Source organism: Pongo abelii, chromosome 4 (genome assembly GCF_028885655.2).
Source record: "Pongo abelii isolate AG06213 chromosome 4, NHGRI_mPonAbe1-v2.0_pri, whole genome shotgun sequence".
Lineage (NCBI taxonomy): Eukaryota > Metazoa > Chordata > Mammalia > Primates > Hominidae > Pongo > Pongo abelii.
This window is the reverse complement of record NC_071989.2, coordinates 31728061-31748572: the sequence shown is the minus strand read 5'-3', so window position 1 is coordinate 31748572 and position 20512 is coordinate 31728061. Positions and strand designations below refer to the sequence as shown.

The window sequence follows — 20512 nt, the reverse complement described above, 5'->3', positions numbered from 1 at the left end:
AGAAACTGTTGCTAAGGGGAGCTTAGAATGTTTTGTTGAGTACGAAACTGAGCAGTTGCAAATATATATATATTTTGCATATATATGTGTGTGTGTATATATATACATATAGTTACACATATGTTACATATATACATATATATGTATATATATGTGTATATATACATATAGTTGCATATATATATGTGTGTGTGTGTATATATATATTTTTTTGAGGTGAAGTTTTCCTCTTATCGCCCAGGCTGGAGTACAATGGCGTGATCTGGGCTCACTGCAACCTCCGCCTCCTGGGTTCAAGCGATTCTCCTGTCTCAGCCTCCTGAGCAGCTGGGATTATAGGTGCCTGCCACCACATCTGGCTAAGTTTTTTGTATTTTTAGTAGAGATGGGGTTTCACTATGTTGGTCAGGCTGGTCTCAAACTCCTAACCTCAGTTGATACACCTGCCTTGGTCTCCCAAAGTGCTGGGATTAGAGGCATGAGCCACCACGCCTGGCCTGCAAATATTTTAAAATGGATGCTAGTAGATTAATGAGACTCTCCTTCTTTTTTAATTCTGCAAAAGGAGATTTAAGCTTTGCAGTTAAAAATATGATAAGCTCATTTTAATGACTGAAATCTATACTATACACTAGAAGGCAATTGCTTTTTGAAGTAAAAATGCATATCTCAAAACACAGACCAACATGTTAGTAAATTTTTGTCTACAATTACACAAAGTTCACTTTTAGAAAAAAAAAGACACTCATTTTATAATTTATATGGTTAAGGTGGGCTGTGTTTGTTCCAGCTTATAGAGTTAGATATAAATTTAAAACTTTTCATTTCCCACTGAATTATCCACTATGTAATCAAGTGGGCAAATTCATTATTAATGACACATTCTGGCCATGAGCTTGGCAAAGCATATTTTTTTTGAGGATCTGTTAATGTGGTCAAAGATCATATCAGTATTCCAAACGTTAGTATTAATCTCTGTAAGTTTTAATTAAGAGACCCAAGGATACCTTTTGATTAAATGGTTTTTGTTTAGTTTGTCTTTTTGGTGTTTTAAATATAATTATAATTCCCCTTTACTTTTTGTTCATCCTGATAAGAAGGAAGAGAACCAGGTCAATCATTTTTCAACATGATGTCAGTCATTGTATTAAACCAGTGGTCCCCAGACTTTTGGATTTCATGGAACATTAACAGTTTTATTTTTTAAAGGGGAGAGGATTGACATTGAGTTACTTGCCAAATTTAAATTTTGCCAAGGAAAAAGCCATCATAATCTTTCCCCATATTTCCATGAAAGAATTGACATTTTAACTTCAAAGCAGTGGGAAGGTCACTGTCTGAGTTCTTTAAATCAAATAAATTGAGATTTATGAGACACACAATAGGTTGTCATCATTTCTCATATCTAACCACTGACCAATAATTTTTTTGTTTCAAAGATGGATACAACTTTGGGTCTCCTGGGGGATCACTGATTTAGATAAGGTTTACTCAAAACTGCCATCAACCCGTTACAAATAAAACAAAACCCCAAACCTTATCATATGTCTCCCTAGCAATGGTCAATATTTTGAGGGAAAATGTTAATTCTTCTTTGCAATAGGAAATTTACAAAATGTAGGAACACACGAAATTCTTAAAGAAGGCTACATCCTTATCTTCACCACAAGTATCCACATTTGTCCCTTCACAGAATAATTATAAATAATAATATTCTGAATTTAAATTTCCTCTTTAATTTTTAATGCCAGAATTAAATGGTGATGATAAAAAGCAATAACATTCAACAACTAGAAATCAAGCCACAGTAGAGAAAGACAGAGATAAGAGAACAAAATAAATCAAATATATCCATGGATAAGTCATTCATCTCTCTGGTCATCAGTTATCTCACAGTTAAATGAAGAGTATTAGATAAAGTCATCTTTAAGCTCCTTCCTGTGTCTCACATTCTCTGATTATATTTCTAATGATCAAACTTTCCTTGAAGGCTAGATTAACTACACGGCTTTTTGAATGGTGGCAATAGAAAGAAGAGAATGTAATGAAAATGGCTCATCAATGTCAACCATATAAAACGTGACTGTATTAAGAGGGTTTCTTCCTCCCTGCCTTCCTCCCTCTCTCCCTCCCTCCCTCTCTCTCCCTCCTTCCTTCTCCCAACTTCCCTCCCTTTCTCCTTTCCTCCCTCCCTCTTTCTTTCCTTGCTTTTGTGGGGATTGTTTTCTGGTGGCATGGTAGTGGTGTGTATATGTGTGTGTGTGTGTGTGTGTGTGTGTGTATGTGTATATGTGAAATTTTACTTGGTAAATCATTCAGAACAAATACCAAATTGTGATAGTAATGAAGTAACAAAATAAATGTGGTCATAAAAAAAATATTTTTACTTACCAGATAAAGAAGGACACAAACACTATCTTATTTAGCTCTACCCAGAGTCCCAAATGCTGCATCCATGGTAATGTCAACGAGCTGAGAATGGACTGATGCCCTTAGTGGGTGCTGTGAGGTTGAGGTGTCCCTTCCCTCTCAATGCAATGAACAGGTGTCTTTTTAGCTACCTTCCTGAAATACCCCTTTCCTCATAAAGATCCCTCTGAAGGCAGAAGATAATTTATTCTCTTATAAAAAGTACCATCATTATGTTCAGAAAAATGGCCCACACAATGCTTTCTACTACAATTATAAATTCTGACACATGCTTGCAGATGATTTTTCAAAAATGAATAACTTAAAAACATCTTCCTCAGCCTTCACATCTGCCAAGCTCTGGTCAAAATAATCAAATCATTCCCATGCCCTCTGCTGCTCTGTAGTTCTCAGAGAGAGTCGCACTTTTACTTCTAAGACATCACAACTGTTTGTTAACAGCACATTCATTAAGTGCTTGGCTCAAACGGAGATTCCCTGGAAATTCAAACCAAAAAAGGGCTAAGTAAAGAGGATACAAGTATAGTAGGGTCATTTTGATTTACTGTGTAATTATTGCTATGTGAAATGCATGTAAAATACTTAGAAGAGGGTGTGACATAGAAAAGCTCAGTAAAGGTTAGTTTATTATTTATTATCATTATTATTTGGATGTATAAAAATTCTGAGCCAAGATACTGGTGAGTGCTTTTTATCTTTGCTATATATATATATACATATACATATATATATATATATACATATACATATATATATACACATATACATATATATATATACATATACATATATACACACACACACACACATATATATACACACACACAAACATATATATCATCAACTCTTTTCCTTCTATCCACGATATATATATATGTGTGTGTATAGATATATATACTTTGAGCATATATATACACATATGTGTGTGTACATATATACACACATATGTGTGTACATATATACAGCATGTAAAGTACATATATACATATATAAATACCATATATATACCATATATATACATCATATATATACACCACATGTATATACACACACATATATTATCAACTCTTTTCCTTCTGTCCACTACATATATGTGTGTGTATAGATATATATGCTCTGAGCATATATATATACACACATATGTGTGTGTGTGTGTGTATATACATATATATATTTACCATGTAAAGAGGTGGGGGCTTGCTGTCTTGTAGCTCTGCCTTTCATCATACTATATCACACACAGGATCCAAATGGGTGACAAGTAGAATACTTGGTCTATATTATTACTGTATACTTTGGATTGCAGGCATCAGAGGAATACACGGTTTTTCTATTTAGCGTGCAGGACAATAAAGATAATAGAAGGAAAAGAGTTGATATTCTTCAATGCACTAAGGAAATCTTTTCCTTGATTCTGATGCGATTTCAGACCACTTTGAAAAAGATATTCCTCTGGTTAATTTACCATCCACCCAGGGTTATCTCCCTTAGATGGTGATTTTTTAAAGGTAATTTTCAAGTTTGCATTTTATGGTAGAGAAGAGTAGTGTGTATACATATGTTAATGATGTAATTATGTTTATAAGGTGGCATTTAACAGTAGCACTATTTATAAAGAGGAAAATGCACCCTATGTAAAAATGGCAATTTTGATTCTATTTCTATTCTTATGTTTCCCTCTGCTGTAAAGATTTACGTCCTCATCTCTTTCCATTTTACTCACTTGGACACTTCCCCAAGTTAATTTTTTCTTGCTGTTTTCTCTTCCTATAACTTATTAAGTCTCTTGGATATCTTTTCGCCAGACCTACCAATTTAGGAAATTAGAGAAAGAGAAAAACACAGTGTTCTTTCAAGTGCTGAAATATGAAGATAAATCATGCCCTGTGGTATGCTAGCTTTATGTGCCTCATCTTCTTCATAAGTCATTTCTCTCACAAGATAGTACCACATACACTAAGAAAAGCTTGCAAACCATGCTGCCCATTTACATGACAAATCAAATTTAATATTAACACTCTGGCATTAATGAAACTCTACCTCTTATAAATCATAGCAAGGTGATCTGATTGCTAGAAGAAACCAGCACCCAATGGTGTTAGTGTAAATATATTAAAGAGATGAAATAATCTCTAATAGTCTCTGCATATAAGTCTACTCCACATTTATGAATGTGTGCTCAGAGCATTCAGCCTTCAATAACTTTTCTTTATTGGAAGAGTTGAAAGTTTCTTGGAGAGTTCAATTTTGAACAACTAGACTGTTGGCTGCAGATGGCTCCCTCTGACCCAACTATTTTGTAGTAATTTTGAATGCACCACTTTTTTGAAGGGTTTTTTATACTCTTCCCTCTTCCCTTATCTTCCTATTTTGTGGGTGATAGCACCACAAACACTATATACATTTGGTTCAATAGCTAATTAGAGAGAACCTGAAGTTCCTCTTAAGATTGTTTTGAAAAAGAGAGGCTTCTGTACGAATAGAAACTTAAAAAAGTAGACCAGTTGATCTTTGGAAAAGGCAACCTGGAACAAAAATACTACTATTTAGTTTCAGTAAAGTGCTTCAAGCACTCATCTGTCTTCAAAATAAAATAAAAATCCCAAGGGAGAAAACAACATGAAAAAAAAGAAGAAGAAAAGAAAATCAGCCCATATGCTGCATTTCTGTATTTCTTCTCTAATATTCTTGGAACACTGTCACAACTGGGTGCTGTGTTTGCGTGTGTGTGTGTGCCTTCTTCTTTCTGCAGTTCTCCTATTAGCATAATGTTCTTGAGTCTTTGAATTTAGAATCATTATTCAGAAAAATATTTAAACCAGAGAAGGTTTGATTATCTACATTTTCACTTTTTTCGTGAAGTAAATAAAGTGTGCTCAGTAGACACTGACTAGGTTGAAACACTGTTAAGAATGCAATTCAGACTGAGTCACTGCTTGTTATTTTTATAAGTGAGACCCTAATTCTGATGGACACCAAAGAATAAGCAGCTGTGACTAAGCAAGAAGCACAAGGCAACTGGATTCTGCTGGATGTTATCTCATTTGGAACACATTTCAAACTTTAGAACAGATTTTTAAATTGGAAGTTGAAACCTGCAGGCTGTCAGCAGAAGAGGCTGATTCACCCTACAAAAGTTATCTTACTCCAAGTTCCAGGCAGAGTATTTTAAGGAGTAGCTTACCTAAAATGTGTTGTGATACATCAAGGAAAGAAATGAAACAGAAAAAACCTGGAGTAAGGATGACACAGGTATCTAAACAGCCTTTGGATGCTCAACATATATTTATTTGAACGGGGAATTCTTTGAATTAGATGGTCTTAGTTCAGCATAACTTGTGAATGTTCACGGATTTCTGAAACAGTCATTGCACTTTTTTTTCCTGCAAATATTTCTTTTGTTGTTGTTGGTGGGGGTGGGGGGGTGGCGCTCTTCATGTAGAACTTTTGGAGTTCTAAATATAATGTTATTATTGTTATCGAGTAAATTAGAAGTAAGGAAGTAGAGTCTTGGAAAAGGTCAGAAATAAGAAAATCTTATATTGATGATGGTAAATTCTTTATTAATTGGCCATTGCTTTCATGTGGAATCATCCAGCAGTTACCAAAAGTCTAGATACTCAGAAAACCATAAACATATTTGTAAGTCCCCTAAATTAGAGGAAGTACAGAAATAATAGCAATAATGATTTGACCTGTCACAACTATTAAGATAGTGCTTAGAGAATACTAACTTGTCTACAGAGAAAAAGTTGTTATACTCTTATCTTAGATAACAAAATCCATTCTGCAGCTGAACTCCAGGGAGAAATGCATGGAGTGACCCACTAGAGGTCCCTTCCAACTAAAAAAAGTTTGAATAGTTCAAAGGATTCAGCCTTAGTGTGTTGGCGTTCATGACTGCAAAGCAATTACGGGGCCAGAAGAGGGGACCACACTTTCAATTCCTTAGGAAGATTGTAGTTTCACTCAGAATATTGGTCACATTTCATTCCTTTTAAAGAAATCTCTATGTGGGACATTCACTCAATTAGTCCTAATTTTCAGAACTTGTTGCAATGCATTGCTATAATAATACAGTATCATATAATACCCTGTGACTGTAGCTGTGCTTTCTAGAAAATTTTTAGCTGTTTTCAAGTGTCTCGAGCAGTATTTTGCAAGGTACATTTTTTCTTAAAAAGGAAGAGTGCCTCACTAAGTTTTTCCTTGCAAAGCTGATGGAAGTGGTGGGTGGAAGAGGTAGGGTACACGTTTTTTGATAGTAGGCAACTTGGTAGAAAATGATTATGTTTCCATATATTATCTTTGCAGAGTTAGCAGTACAAAATGTAAGTGCAATAAATTGGTGTAAAAGCCAGATAGTAAAGGGACTAAAAGTCCCTGTGGAGATACCAAACTGTCACTTTCTTGTAATGGTAGCAAAAGATAATTGTAGACACAAATACAGTAGAACTGAATTGGTGCCATTTTCCTTCAAAAATGGGCTGCTGCCTCTTAGTTTTTCTGAAGAAATTGGTTACTTCCTCTGCTTCAAAAGTATGGCATGAACCGTTACATTAGGTGGGAAAAGATCTGTCTTTTATTTTCCTTCGGTACCTTTTTAATTAGAACACGCCAAAGAGCAAAAGGGGATGAGATACAATCCTGTGTGATTGCATTTTCCAGTCAATTGTTGGATTTCTTTTAAGTTTCTGAGCTCTGCATTGACAATCTGGCCTCTGGCATAAACTTTACCCTCCTGGTTATGACATAACGAAGATATCTGCTCAAGCATACCCCTTTCTTCACACAACTGGTTTTACGATTCTCTAAAATAGCAAGTATAGAGCCATGCAAGTACTATTACACAAGGGATGATGCTCAAGTCTCAAGTGAAACTGGAGGATATTTTTTTTTCTCTCTCTCTCAAAGAAAATCCTAAGGGTTTTCCTTTTCAGGTAAAGCTTTTAGCAAGAAAAGAAAGAAAATAAGCAACCCTTGGCACTATTCATATAAGCATATTTGTTAGTCCTTCTTGGAAGAGTTGTACATTAACTAGGCATATCCCCGGGTTCCTTTTCCAACACAGGGAGGAGTTTGCAACCCCCTGGATAATTAACCACTCAGAAAGCCCATATTTTGGTCTGCACCCCTCCAGAGCAGCCATATATGTACACAACAGCCACTCCTGCAACATTCTTGTAGGGAAAACCTCTTCCTTCTTTCTCATTGTGTGCTTTACGAAGTGAAAGTGAAGATTCGCAGAGACACGGTCTGATATACCTCTATAGTGTGACTATCATCATTTAATTTTTTTTTTTAATGGGAGTGGGAGAGAGAAACGTGTGGCTATTCCAGATGATTAAACTTCTTGGTTCTTGAATGTTCTGAGTCATAGTTAACTCAGGTGGCCAGCCCCTTGCACTAACAGAGACCTGCATTTAACTCCCCATAAAATATGGATTTTATTGCAGCAGTGACACTTCTTAGCACCACTCTGACCTCTCCAGCATCTCCCATCTCGAGATCTAAGGTAACTCATGGCAGAATATCTAACTACGGAAGAAGTAATCTCAGCTCTGCAACTACTGCAGTCCACAACATTGCAGCGTCCCTTTTTATTAAATTCTGGGATTAACGCATTGGGGGCTCCAATTTTCCTGCATCTGCCACCTAAAACCAAGCGCACTCCAACCACTCTCCAATCAGTCCGGGGAAGGCTTTATCCCCCAGATTTGAGCCTGGCCAGCCGTGGAGGAGCACGAGCGAGCTGCGCCTTCCACATGACTTTTCCCTGGACAGTGTGCTCCATTTTCGGAGTCCAATGTTGGACTTTCCTTGCAACCTAAGCATTTCTGTCCTAGATGACCCGGCAGGCGTTGCCCGGAACGTGCAAGCTAACAGTTTTCTTTAGCTCCTTCTACCAGCCAAATCGTCTCTTTAAGTTTTCCTTACTGGGAGCATTCCAGAGTTTTCAGACTACCTGATTTTCTGCTTTACCCCAAAAGCTAAGAAATGTAACTCAGCCCAAGCAGTCACCACACAGACCCTTATGATGCGGGCAGGTGGAGATAAATCAAGCCCCAAACAGCTCGGCGGGTCCTGCACGCACCAGCGCCCTTTGGTAATTGACCAGCCAACTTTGCAAATGCCAGAGCTCCCCTGGCAGCCTCTGCCGGCGTAGAGAAAGGCAGCGGGTTCTTCTCCGGCGGCCCGCTTCCCGGTGCCCTCACCCAGCCCCACGGCGGATCAGTCTTACCAGGAGGCGGAGGAGCGGCGCCCAGGCTCCCCGGGAAGCGGCGTTGGTCCTGAGCAGCGGCAGCAGCGCCGCCCGCGCAGCCGGACCCGCGCGCCCGCCCCGACCCGGGCTCGCAGGCTGAGAGCATCCCTCCCAACTCCGGCGCGCGGCACCCACCGGGCGGAGAGGGTTCTCCCTCTGATTGGCTTCCATTAACGCTACAGAATTAAAAAAAAAAAAGGGAGATGTATGCATAGCCAACGGAGCCCGAACCCACCTCTGCTCGCCTTCCTGCGCCCGCGGAGACCCTGCGACCCGCCCAGGCTGCCCCTGCCTCTGCCGCCGCCGCCGCGGTCGCCGGCTCTGCAGTTCTTGCTGTCGCGGCTGAAACTGCAGCTCTCGGGATGCGAAGGTTACAGGCTCGGGAGAGCTGGCTCTTGTGGGCACACACTGATTTGCAAGTGAATGAAGTGGGAGGGAGCAAAGAGAGGAGGACTTTGTTAAAGAGGCCCAGTGCCTGCCCCCGCCCGCCCCCTCCCCTTGACAGAATGACTCCCAGTGTTTGAAGTCCTGAGCAATTCGCTCCCTGGAACACTCCTTCAGCCCCAGGCTTTCCTTTGCTTTCTTTCTTTCTTTCTTTTTTTTCTTGGAGGGGGTTTAAGATATACTCAGAACTTGTATGACTCCGTCTGTTTCCTCTTTTATACGATCAAAATGCACCTTGTGCTATTATCAGCAACGGTCTGATGTTCTTTTTTTTCACCGACCAAGCAATTACGATTCCCAGGGACAAAGTACCTCGTCAAGCTATCAGTTGGCCAGCTTCGTGTGATAGCACGTATAACATGCACACATATAAAACAAGCCGGTCTCCTGAGATGACAATACCGATGGCTTTTCTTTACAACATAAACAAGCGTTCTCTAGATGCAAGCAGACATGGATAGATTCATACATGTCTTTCCTTCTCTCCTCCCAGGAAGACACGCTTTCACGTAGCACCATGATCTCTGTTACTCTTTTGGAGTGACCCCAGGATGTCGTAGCATGAAGCCATGCTTCCCTGGGCTTGCAGAAACACTGAAAACCCAAACCCTTCAGGCTTGCCAATGACTTAGGGCTGATGCCATCGTTCTAAATGAATTGATACAAGCATACAAAAGACTTGCAGAAGAGGGGTGTACAATGATATTCAAGGTCTGCTTAACGTTCGAAGATCCTTCTGGAAAGTTGCCGAAGTTGGATAACCTTCAAATTAAACTCTTTGGTACACATAGCTGTTTGAATGGCTAGATTGATAGTTACAAAGAGGTAATATCTAATATTAAGGTACTAAGCCACAAAAATATGAAACATGTCAAAGTACCATTAAATGAGAGTAATGATTTTCTACATAGGAGATATAGGCATGATGGAGTCAGCCACTGTTGGATTAGGAAAATTAAATCTAATTACCACAGTGATTGCACCCAGGGTCACTAGCCTCCCAAACCAGCTGTTCGCCTGTGCTGCAAGTTCTCAGGGAGATTTCCATTGCACAGAGCTCTAAGAAATGCCAGGCTGCTTGGCCTCTGAGTGGTTAAACTGGCTGGAGGTTGGTCCTGTTCCCAACTGAGCTCTTACTAGAAAACCTTTTGTTTCTCCAATAGAAGTTCAGGCATTTAAATAAAGCCCAAATCAAAGTATTCTTTTAGGCAGCCAGTGCTTCAAAGAAGTGTGCATGGAATGGTTTTAGCACAGATGTTCTGCACATGGATGATGGAAAGACTTGAGTTTCTTTCTGGAAAAGACCTTCCCCGAATGAAGAATTGCTACCAGTTTGCGAAAAGAGGCTGAACATTTTCTTTTCATAGAGCTCTTTAAACACGTATGAAGTAAGAATGGGGGAGAAGAAAGCTGCTTCAGATTCATAGTCCATTCTTCAGATTATGAATTTCTTATACATTCAATTGGAAATATTAGCTCTGTGTGTCTGTGTAGTCCTTTACTGCTTACAAAGTACTTTTGTAGACTATTTTATTTAATTCATCCTTCAAAAAGTGGTGTAATATTTTCCCAATTAAGACAGAGAAAACAGATTGATGAAGAGACAACAGAGGTTACATAACATGTCCAAGGCAGTGAAACTGGAACACACAAGAAGCAGAAATATTATTGGTAAAAGGGTGTGCAGGTGTGTATGCAGACATAGAGACCCACAGATTATACGTACAGGTGTAATTTATTAGCATATGTGGTAGTAGGATAATACATGAATACATAATATATAAATATGTCAATGAAATAAGTCATATTTTAAGACCACCTTTAGCAGAAAAAAATGTGCAAATTGGCTGACTTTTATGGTAGAAGAGGGTTGATAGTGAAGTTAATTTTCTATCTGTTGAACCAGTTAATATCTCACAAAGGAAACCTCTAATTGTTTGCAATATACTATTCTTCAAACCCCATTAAGCTACATGTCAAAGGTGTTTAGAACAACTACTTTATGAGTGGACAATCCGTTTGCTTCTGAACAGTTCAGGTGGCAGCATGAAATTATATAAAAGACAGCACTTGTACTAAAGGATTTTATGTGATTTTTGAGGCTGTCTGGTAACATTTGTCACAATAATTATTAATCTTCCAATACAGGATTGATGTAAATATCTAGAATTATTTTATCCTCATTTCAGAGACTAGGAACTGAGAGTTACTGAGGCTAAATGATTACTTGGAGTTGTGTAAGTTCTGTTTGTGGTTTGTTCTCTATCATCACAACAAAACATGTTGGCAAGTAACAGTAGCCCATCAGAGATAATTGAGCAAATGAAGAGGTATGTGTCATTATTGTATAGGGTTTCTCCTGAAAGTTAAGAGTGGAAATTCTGCAGAGTCTCTGGAAAGGCCCAGGGGCAGGCTCGGAGAAGCCGCCAGCATTCTACCCCTAGCTCTATCTCCTCAGGACACTTCTGCTTTCCTTTTGTCTCCATTCACACCTGTCTCCTTCATCCTCCAGTCCACAGGGCAGAACGGCACCCCAACAGTTCCAGAGCTTACCTGTCAAAAAGAGGGTTTCTCTTTCAGCCCCCTTCCCAATTTCTTAGAAAATGGCCCTGAGGCCTGGCACGGTGGCTCAAGCCTGTAATCTCAGCACTTTGGGAGGCTGAGGCAGGAGGATCATTTGAGGTCAGGAGTTTGAGACCAGCCTGGCCAACATGGTGAAACCCTGTCTCTACTAAAAATACAAAAAAATTTAGCCAGGTGTGGTGGTGCACACCTGTAATCCCAGCTACTCGGGAGGCTGAGGTGGGAGAATTGCTTGAACCCAGGAGGCAGAGGTTGCAGTGGGCCAAGATTGCGCCACTGCACTCCAGCCTGGGCCACAGAGTGAGACGCTGTCTCAAAAAAAAAAAAAAAAAAAAGAGAGAAGAAAAGAAAATGACCCTGATTGGTCCAGTACTGTCTTGGACCCATCAGCTGGGGCTAGCACCCCCAGGACCAAAGAGAAGGGGAGCATTTAAGGAGTGTCCTTATATCCTGGGAAGACAATCCAGAAAGTGTCCTGTTCCCCAATTCTCTTGTTTTGTTCAGTAGTTTGGTACAGCTGAAACATCTCATCAGTTTTTAGGCTACTTCATTACTTTAGATGCCTCAGTCAAGATTACTGGTACTTCTCTCCTTTTACAGCTTGCAAAGTTTCAATTTCTTTTTTTTAAAAAAATCTCCTTTATAAACCATTATTAGGGATATTAATTTTGATGAAGGATTTTCCAACTTCCACTAAATCTCTCTTCAGATGATTAAGAGGCTATCTTATCTTTATAATGGGGATGCATATAAATAAATATGTTTTCTGACTTTCTTTTAGATAATAGAAATCTGTATGCAATGATTATCTGATAAAAAATGTTTTCATGATCATTAACAATTATTCTTGATTAGGAGAAAAAATTCACTTTTTAAATCATGAACTTAATTAAGAATATTGGCATCGGCCGCTCTGATCAACCAATCCAAATCGTTGATCTAAAACTTAGTCCTACATGTGTTGCTGCTAGGAAAAGCACACATAGTACAATGCTTATGGCTTAATCATCACGGTGTGCACAAGCACAGATTTCAGTGAGGAATGAATGACCATCCCCTACTTCTGCTGCACACACACACACACACACACACACACACACACACGCCATACACATACTGTATTTAAGGGGGAAAAAAGCTTTAACCACTCTGGATATTATTGAATTGAAGCAAAGGAGACAAGAAACCTCGATGGAATTCCCTTTTTGTAAGAGCCATAGACATCTCAATACAAAGTAAAATAAATTCACACAAAGTTCATGTGATTATCCAGGTTTTCTAATCCTGGGACAGCTTCCAATACTGTATTTAAAGTGGGTTGGATCCCAGGATGCATTAAGATATCTTGATCATTATAGTTGACTCATCACTATAGGTAGATTGCAATATGCCAGAAGATTTCTAAATGTGATAAATGCACAGCAGCAAAATGTTATTGACCTACACAGAGTATTTTAGTACTCTGGGTATTTCATAGTAAGTAGTGTGGACTTCAATTTTGCTGAATTATTTTTACATTTTATTCACTGATTTGTAGTAAAATATAAATTTGCCTGATCAGATATGTACAACTCAGTTTGGTAGACTGAGAATCAAGATTGTATTATAGCAATGAAGGGGCATGTCCTTGTTTAGAAGAAACAGTTCCTTAAGAGGAAATGTGTTGCCTCAGTACATTCTTCTAAATAAGTGTATAGACCAGAATAAACAGAACATCTTCTACTTTCCTCCAGAGGGAAAAATAATTCTCTCCCACCAACCCCCTTCCAATTATAGAAGCACTTGATGGGAAGAATGACAGGTTGGAGTGGGAAAGACAATATAATAGCATGTGTTAAAAAATATTTTGGGATTTTATAGATTGTGAGAACATCAGAATTTTACAGTATATCATGGCTGTCAAAAAGAAGACAAAGATTAAGATGAGAAGATGGAAAGACCACCCTCTGTCTAGGCTTTAGTAGTCTCTTCAGAATAGACAGACCTCACCTACAGCCTTCTGTTCCTTTTTGATTACTACACTTATACTTTTTTTTTTTTTTTTTTTTTTTTTTGCTATGTCTCTACTGCATTTCATAGAATACCTATAGTACTTTGGCTTGATGTCATTGTTTACATGTTCTAGAGTGCATATCCATTGAATTATTGATGGCAGAGTCATTGTCTGTTTTGGTCATTATTTTATCTGGGGTGGTAGAAAAAGTGCTTAGTGCTTGCATGTATGAATAAGAAGAGATTCAGATAAACTAGAATGGGTTCTGTAGACAGAAGCTGGAGATGGTTATAGTCTTAAGATTTGCATATGAGCTAAAGGTGGTAAGACTGGAAAAGGAAAGGTTTAAGTTGGTCAAGGATACTTTCCAAATACTTCAGGAACTGTCTTATGGAAGAAAATTAGACTGGGTTTTAATGTGCCATACACTTCAATTAGGATCAGCTAGTGAAGCCACTGGAGGATAATTGCATTTAGTTGATTCTAAGACACCCATATTTTCATATTTTAACCACTCTGAAATTTTGATGTCTCTTAACGATTGACATAATAAGAAAACATCACGTCATGGTATACTTGTCAGTGTCTCTTCTTTCTCAGCAACACATTAAGGAATGGTGATACTTCTTGCCATTGGTATTGTAGCCCTGATGACATGCAGATGGTTGATTTCAGCTCAACATACGAAAGGATTTTCAAGCCATTTGTGTTCAAGATAAAAGGGCCTGGCAGCTTTAGGATAGACGTGAGCCCCATCCCTGAAGACATTTAATCACAATCTAGACAAGCACTTGTTGTAAATGAGCTCAAGAATGATCTTTTACATTTTTGTCAAACTTGAGGTTCTTGAACTTGGATCCAACCTCTTATTTTTTGCAGATAAGAAAACAAGGATCACACCAGTTGAGAGATTTCTCCGAAGTCAGACATCTCATTAGAGCTAGAGAGGCCAGACTAGCATGTCTCCCATGATCCAGTCTGAAGCTACTTTTACTCACTGCTTATCTTTTCTTTCTCTTCAGGCTTAAAGTATAGAAAATGGGTTCCTCAATATTTTGATAAGAACAGTAACTAATATTTACTGCATACCTACAATGTGCCAAGTACTTGTTCGCCATGTATATTATTCACATTTAATCCTCTGACAGCCTATGCGCTAGGAACTGTTATCATTCTTGTGTGTAGATAAGGAAACTGAGGAATGGGAGGTAAAGTAATTTGCTTAAGATCACGCAGTTAATATGCGTCTGAGCTGAGGTTTGAACATACACTTTGAGGTGAATTCCTGTGGTCATAATCATCATGTAGGTGCCTCCAGATTGACAGAACTTTCTGTGGAATCTATGTGAAGTGATGTAAAAATTGAAACCTGCTCTAGTCTGAAATTTCCAATTTTAAGATAAACATATTTTGGGTGTTACGTGACTGTCTTCTTTATTATTTGCCTCAAAATATCTGGATAATGGCTTTAGTCCCTTAATTTATGTTCAAACAAAACCTGTACTTTTGTTAAATTTTTGGGCTAACAGAGGCTTACTAATAATGCAAATAATTTTTCTTTTTTTCAAATTAAGAAAATTCAGTTTTGTCTTCTGCCATGTGTGTACCCTGCCTGCTTCCAATTTTTCCCTATTTGGGGGTGCCTTAAAGTTGAGAAAAACTGAATTTAACTTATTTATTGACCTTTATGTCTTATTCATTGTGGGCCCTTGGCCATCTGAAAAGATGCATTGACTCTTGCTGGTCTTTTCTGTGCAGAGCTATCTTTGTACACTTCTCAGCCCTCAGGGGTAGTTTTTATTCCTCAAAAAGGAATCCTTCACCAAGGATTCAGGCAGAATTCTTGGTCACAGCTGAGGTCTTATCTTTGCCCCTGGGAAACTGTACTTATTATCTCTCTGAGAAGGAAAAAGAAAACTGGAAATAAAGCTTCTCAGTGTCAATTGACAAGAAAATTGTAAAATATTAGGTAAGTCCATTTTGGGGTATCTTTCCAGATGTCATAATATTCATAATATCCAAAAGCGTTTTTCATATGCTGATGGCTTGCTGAAAAATTGTGTAGTTTTGGCCAAGTCCTCATCTCTTGGCCTCAGTTTCTTCTTCTGTAAAATGAAGGCGTTGAATGGTTTTTTACTCCAGCAGTTCTGAAAGCCTTTTCTTTACCTATTGTTATTTTGTATGTGGCCACTAGGGGGACAAAGGAAAGCTCTTTCTATTCAAACTGTTGCGGCCCATTATGGATTTGGAATAATAGTCTTGAAGAACAACCACAGGGAAAGCTGATTTTTCTTAATGAGGCATTGAATACTTTAAAATGCCTTTTTATTAATTGGTATTACAGTGTGATATGAACTGGTACTTCTTTGTAAGATTTAAGAATTTGAGGAAAGCGATTATTACTGTTTCTATGACTAGTAAAGTCTTTATAAGCGTAATCACATATCTCCATGAATATTACCATGTAGGAGATTTCACTAAGCCCATTAAAAATCAGGGATATAAGTCTTCTTTGAAAAATATCACAAACCATGATGTCTTAAGAATGCAGATAAAGACATTTAAAGGATGTTTTGACATTTTTTAGTGGTTATCAAAATTGCTAATAATTAGTTAATCTTTAAAAAAATGAAAGCAACACAAATGAAACATTTCTAATTGCAAAGTGGAGAAGGAACTCAATATTTTGTAAACCAAAAAGGTCCATAATACATTTTAGTAGCTAACCTTTATTGAACACTTACAGTGTGCCAGGCGATGTATTAAAAGTTTTTGTTTATATTCTTTTGTTTCTCTTGACAGCTCTGTGAAGTAATCGTTCTTATCATGCCCGTGAGTAAATGGAGATTTACAGAGTTTAATGACCATGGCTTCTCACACTGCTACTGCCAGCGGGTAGCAGAGTGGAGCTTTGAACTCTGGCACCCCACATCAGTGCGGCACATCGCTGCCCAATATAATAGCCTGTGTTATATAGCACTATCCAGATTATAAAATGCTTCATGTCCATTACTCCTCTGCATGTTCACTCCAGTTCTCTTCAGTAGAGGGTGCATTTACATTGGCCATCATTTTTTCAGGTAGGGCAAGCAAACTCAAGACAGGTTAAGAGTCCTGAACGAGAATCTACTGTTTGAAGTTAGACAGAATGGATTTAGAAACAAGGGGTTTTTTAAATGGATATATAATATTTGTACATATTTATGGGGAACATATGATACTTTGTTACATGCAAAATGTGTAATGAGCAAGTCATATTTCGGGTATCCATCACCTCCAGTATTTGTCATTTCCACGTGTTGGGAGCATTTCAAGTCCTCTCTTCTAGCTGTGTTGAAATATATAACATGTTGTGGTTAACCATAGTCATGCTTCTGTGCTATTGAACGTTATAACTCATTCTTTCTATCTAGCCGTATGTTTGTAACCAGTAACTAACCTCTCAACCTCTTTTCATCTCCCCTCTTGTCCACACTCTTTGCATCCTCTGGTAACTATCATTCTACTTTTTACCTCGATGAGATCAACTTTTTTTAGCTCCCACATATGAGTGAGAACATGTGATATTTGTCTTTCTGTGCATGGCTTATTTCACTTAACATAATGACCTCCAGTTCCATCCATGTTGCTGCAAATGACTTGATTTCATTTTTTATGGTCAAATAGTATTCCATAGTGTGTATATACCACATTTTCTTGATCCAGTCATCCATTGACGGACACTTAAATTGATTCCACATTTTTGCTATTGTGAATAGTGCTTCAATAAACATGCAAGTGCAGGTATCCCCTTGACATATTGGTTTCTTTTCCTTTGGATAAATACCCAGTAGTGGAATTGTTGGATCATATGGTAGTCCTATTTTTAGGTTTTTGAGAAATCTCCATACTGTTTTCCATAGTGGCTGTACTAATTTACATTCCCACCAGCTGTGTATAGGAGTTCCCTTTTCTCTACATTCTTACAGTCTGTTATTTTTTGTCTTTTAAATAATAGCTATTTCAGCTGGGCTAAGATGATATCTCACTGTGGTTTTAATTTGCATTTCCCTGATGATTAGTGATATTGAGCATTTTTTTTTCATATACCTGTTGGCCATTTGTATATCTTCTTTAGAGAAATGTCTGTTTGCATCCTTTGCCCATTTTTAATTACTATAATTTTTTACTGTTGAGTTATTTTTATTCCTTGTGTATTCTAGATATTAGTCCCTTGCTGGATGACTAGTTTGCAAATATTTTCTCCCATTCAACAGGTTGTGTCTTTACTCTATTGATTGTTTACTTTGCTGTGTAGGAGAATTTAAGTTAAATACAGTCCCATTTGTCTATTTTTGTTTTTGTTGCCTGCGCTGTTGAGGTCTGAGCCATAAATTCTTTGCCTTGATCAGTGTTCCAAAGTGTTTTCTCTATTTTCTTCTAGTCGTTTTCTAGTAGACACAAGAGTACTTTATCTTCAACTGTGAGAAACAGAATCTGGGGATGAGAAGAAAACTTCTAAATCCTGAGCTCTTTGTTTTGAAAAGCTTATTCTTATAGTTTACTTGTCTCTAACTTAAAAACAAGACCCTAAAATTCTCAGAAAACTTAGAACTTTGTGTTTTTGAACAACAGTAATCACTCCATTTATTGAGTGCCTATTATGGGCCAGGAACACAAGCAGTGCTTTAGAAGTTGCCTTTTTGATCCCCATGAAAACTTTCTAAAGTCATTGATCTCACTTTATTTATAATCTCACTTTATTGATGAGGAACATGTATCTCAGAGAGATTAAATAACGTGTCTAAGTCACTGAGCCAGTCAGTGGTCAGAGCTGAACCCAAATCTTGCATGTGATTTTAACTCAATATATTTAATGAGGTTCAGGTATCATATTTGTTTCAAATGGTTGTGTTGACACTTTCTGTTCTTAGATATGACTATGACCCAAGTTGCAGCTGATAAGGCAGGAAAGAATCCCATGGCTTTATGTGGAGGTGAGAGACTATGTGCAATAGAAGAGGAGGGTAAGGTTTCTGCTAATTTGCTGTTTATTTTACAAAATACGATCTTTTTTTAGTGAAAAATAAGTGCAGAGCTACCCTATTGTATAGCAAATTGGGGCTGTTGCCTTGGAGAGATTGGCTCTGAGCAGTGAATTGTAGTGCTTGGAGCCTAAACACTGTCTACTGATATGATGACATCCAACTAGTTAATTAGTATTTCTACCACCTCTAGCAATGGGTGGTAGACTCTTCCTGTCCCTACCTGATCTTCACAGCTCAGCCTTTCATCTCTTAAGATTCATTTTGCTTTTTGTTCGTTTTAATATGGTATTTACTTAAAGTGGAAGAAGAAGGAAGCACAAAGCTTGCCTCTCCTCAGTTTCCTTCATACCTTCAAGATGCCATGAGACTAGGGGGAAGACCTGATAATTTTATATGACAGTTCAAAATTAAATGGATGATTCTTCTTCTAAGAGTTTTGTTTTAAATAACTGATGGTACATGTAAGATTAGTCTAATACATTGTGTAATGTTATATGCCTCTGCATTGTCTTTTTTTTTTCTTTTTAAAACGTCTCTGACAGTTTGTCAATGAGGGTTTTGCATAAGTGCATGCAAGTTACATGGTATGCTTAAAGATGGTGGTTTCATTTGTTAGTTTTTTTGTGTGTTTATCTACAAATGCATGTAGGCCCCACATAAATTTTATCAAAAAACATCATTTTTATACTGAAAACAAGTAGATTCTCACAGTGTGACTTGTTCTGTGTATACGTGAGGTTAGGCTCCAACTCTATCACATGCATCCCCCTATTCCTACACTCAAGTTTTTCCATAAACTTCTACATGAGGTAAAATGTTTGGTGGAACTTGAATTATCTGCATAAGTATTGCAAGATTACATTTAACTGTGACATCCTAGTTTGATTTCTTCATTCCTTATTACCTCTTCTTCCCCCTTTCCACCCGCTGCTTGGAGCATCTAGGCTACCCAAAAAGAAAATGATTATGTGATTACGATACCAGAGAAAAGCAGTTACAGTGCATCTTGCTAAATCATTTTTGAGCACGTATCTTACTCTGCAAGCATTCATATGGCCCATGATTACAAACATACAGAGTTCTTGAAGATTGATTAAACATTAAAAATACAGCATCCTTTTGCATTTCTAAATGAAAATCATTAGAACAGGCTAGTAAAAATGGCAAGAGGGTACAGAGCCTATTGGATGAAACATTTAAATTTAGATATTTCTAGTGCAAGTTTTTATGGTGGAGACCGTGTGAGAAATATTACTTAGTTCACACCTCCTTTGAATTCCTCTGCATGTTGCTGCCTCTGTGGCTTTTTTTTTGTTTTTTAAACTAAAAAGTTACAGTGACTTCAGTGAGATTTTGTGATAAGCTGAACTCCTCACAGCTTGATCCTCTTCTGACTTTGTAGTGAAAACCACTGTTGTTGAGTGGAATACAGGTCGCTATTTTCTCTGCTGGACCTGGCATTGGACCCAAATGCCTCATGTTTATTTGTTGCCACCCGGTGACTCCATTTGACTGGCCTGGCTGATGCATGGCTCTGAATATAGACTGGGGTATGACAATATTTTGGGGTTCAGTATCTAAGAACAGAGTTTAATGACATGGATCTTCCTGTAGAGCCGATTTCCGGGTTTGCAGCTTGCCCTCTCAGATTTGAGACTAATTCCAAGATGCTGATGGGTTTTAGAGGCTAGCCTCTTGGGAGGTGGCAGCTTGCCACAATGCCATCAGTTTAGACTAATGATTGCACAGGACTCTCATGCAGCAGATGGCTAC

General features: G+C 38.0%; 1 protein-coding gene across 4 annotated transcripts in view; it reads right to left on the bottom strand.

Annotated features, from left to right (window-relative positions):
* Window positions 1–9203, bottom strand: part of CDH6 (cadherin 6) — a 136759-nt gene extending 127556 nt beyond the window's left edge. For 2 of the 4 annotated variants that reach the window (XM_063723866.1, XM_063723867.1), the window contains exon 1: window positions 8672–8863. The gene's annotated coding sequence lies outside the window, so the exon portion shown is untranslated. 4 annotated transcript variants of the gene reach the window in all.
* Between the last annotated feature and the right edge of the window lie 11309 nt (window positions 9204–20512).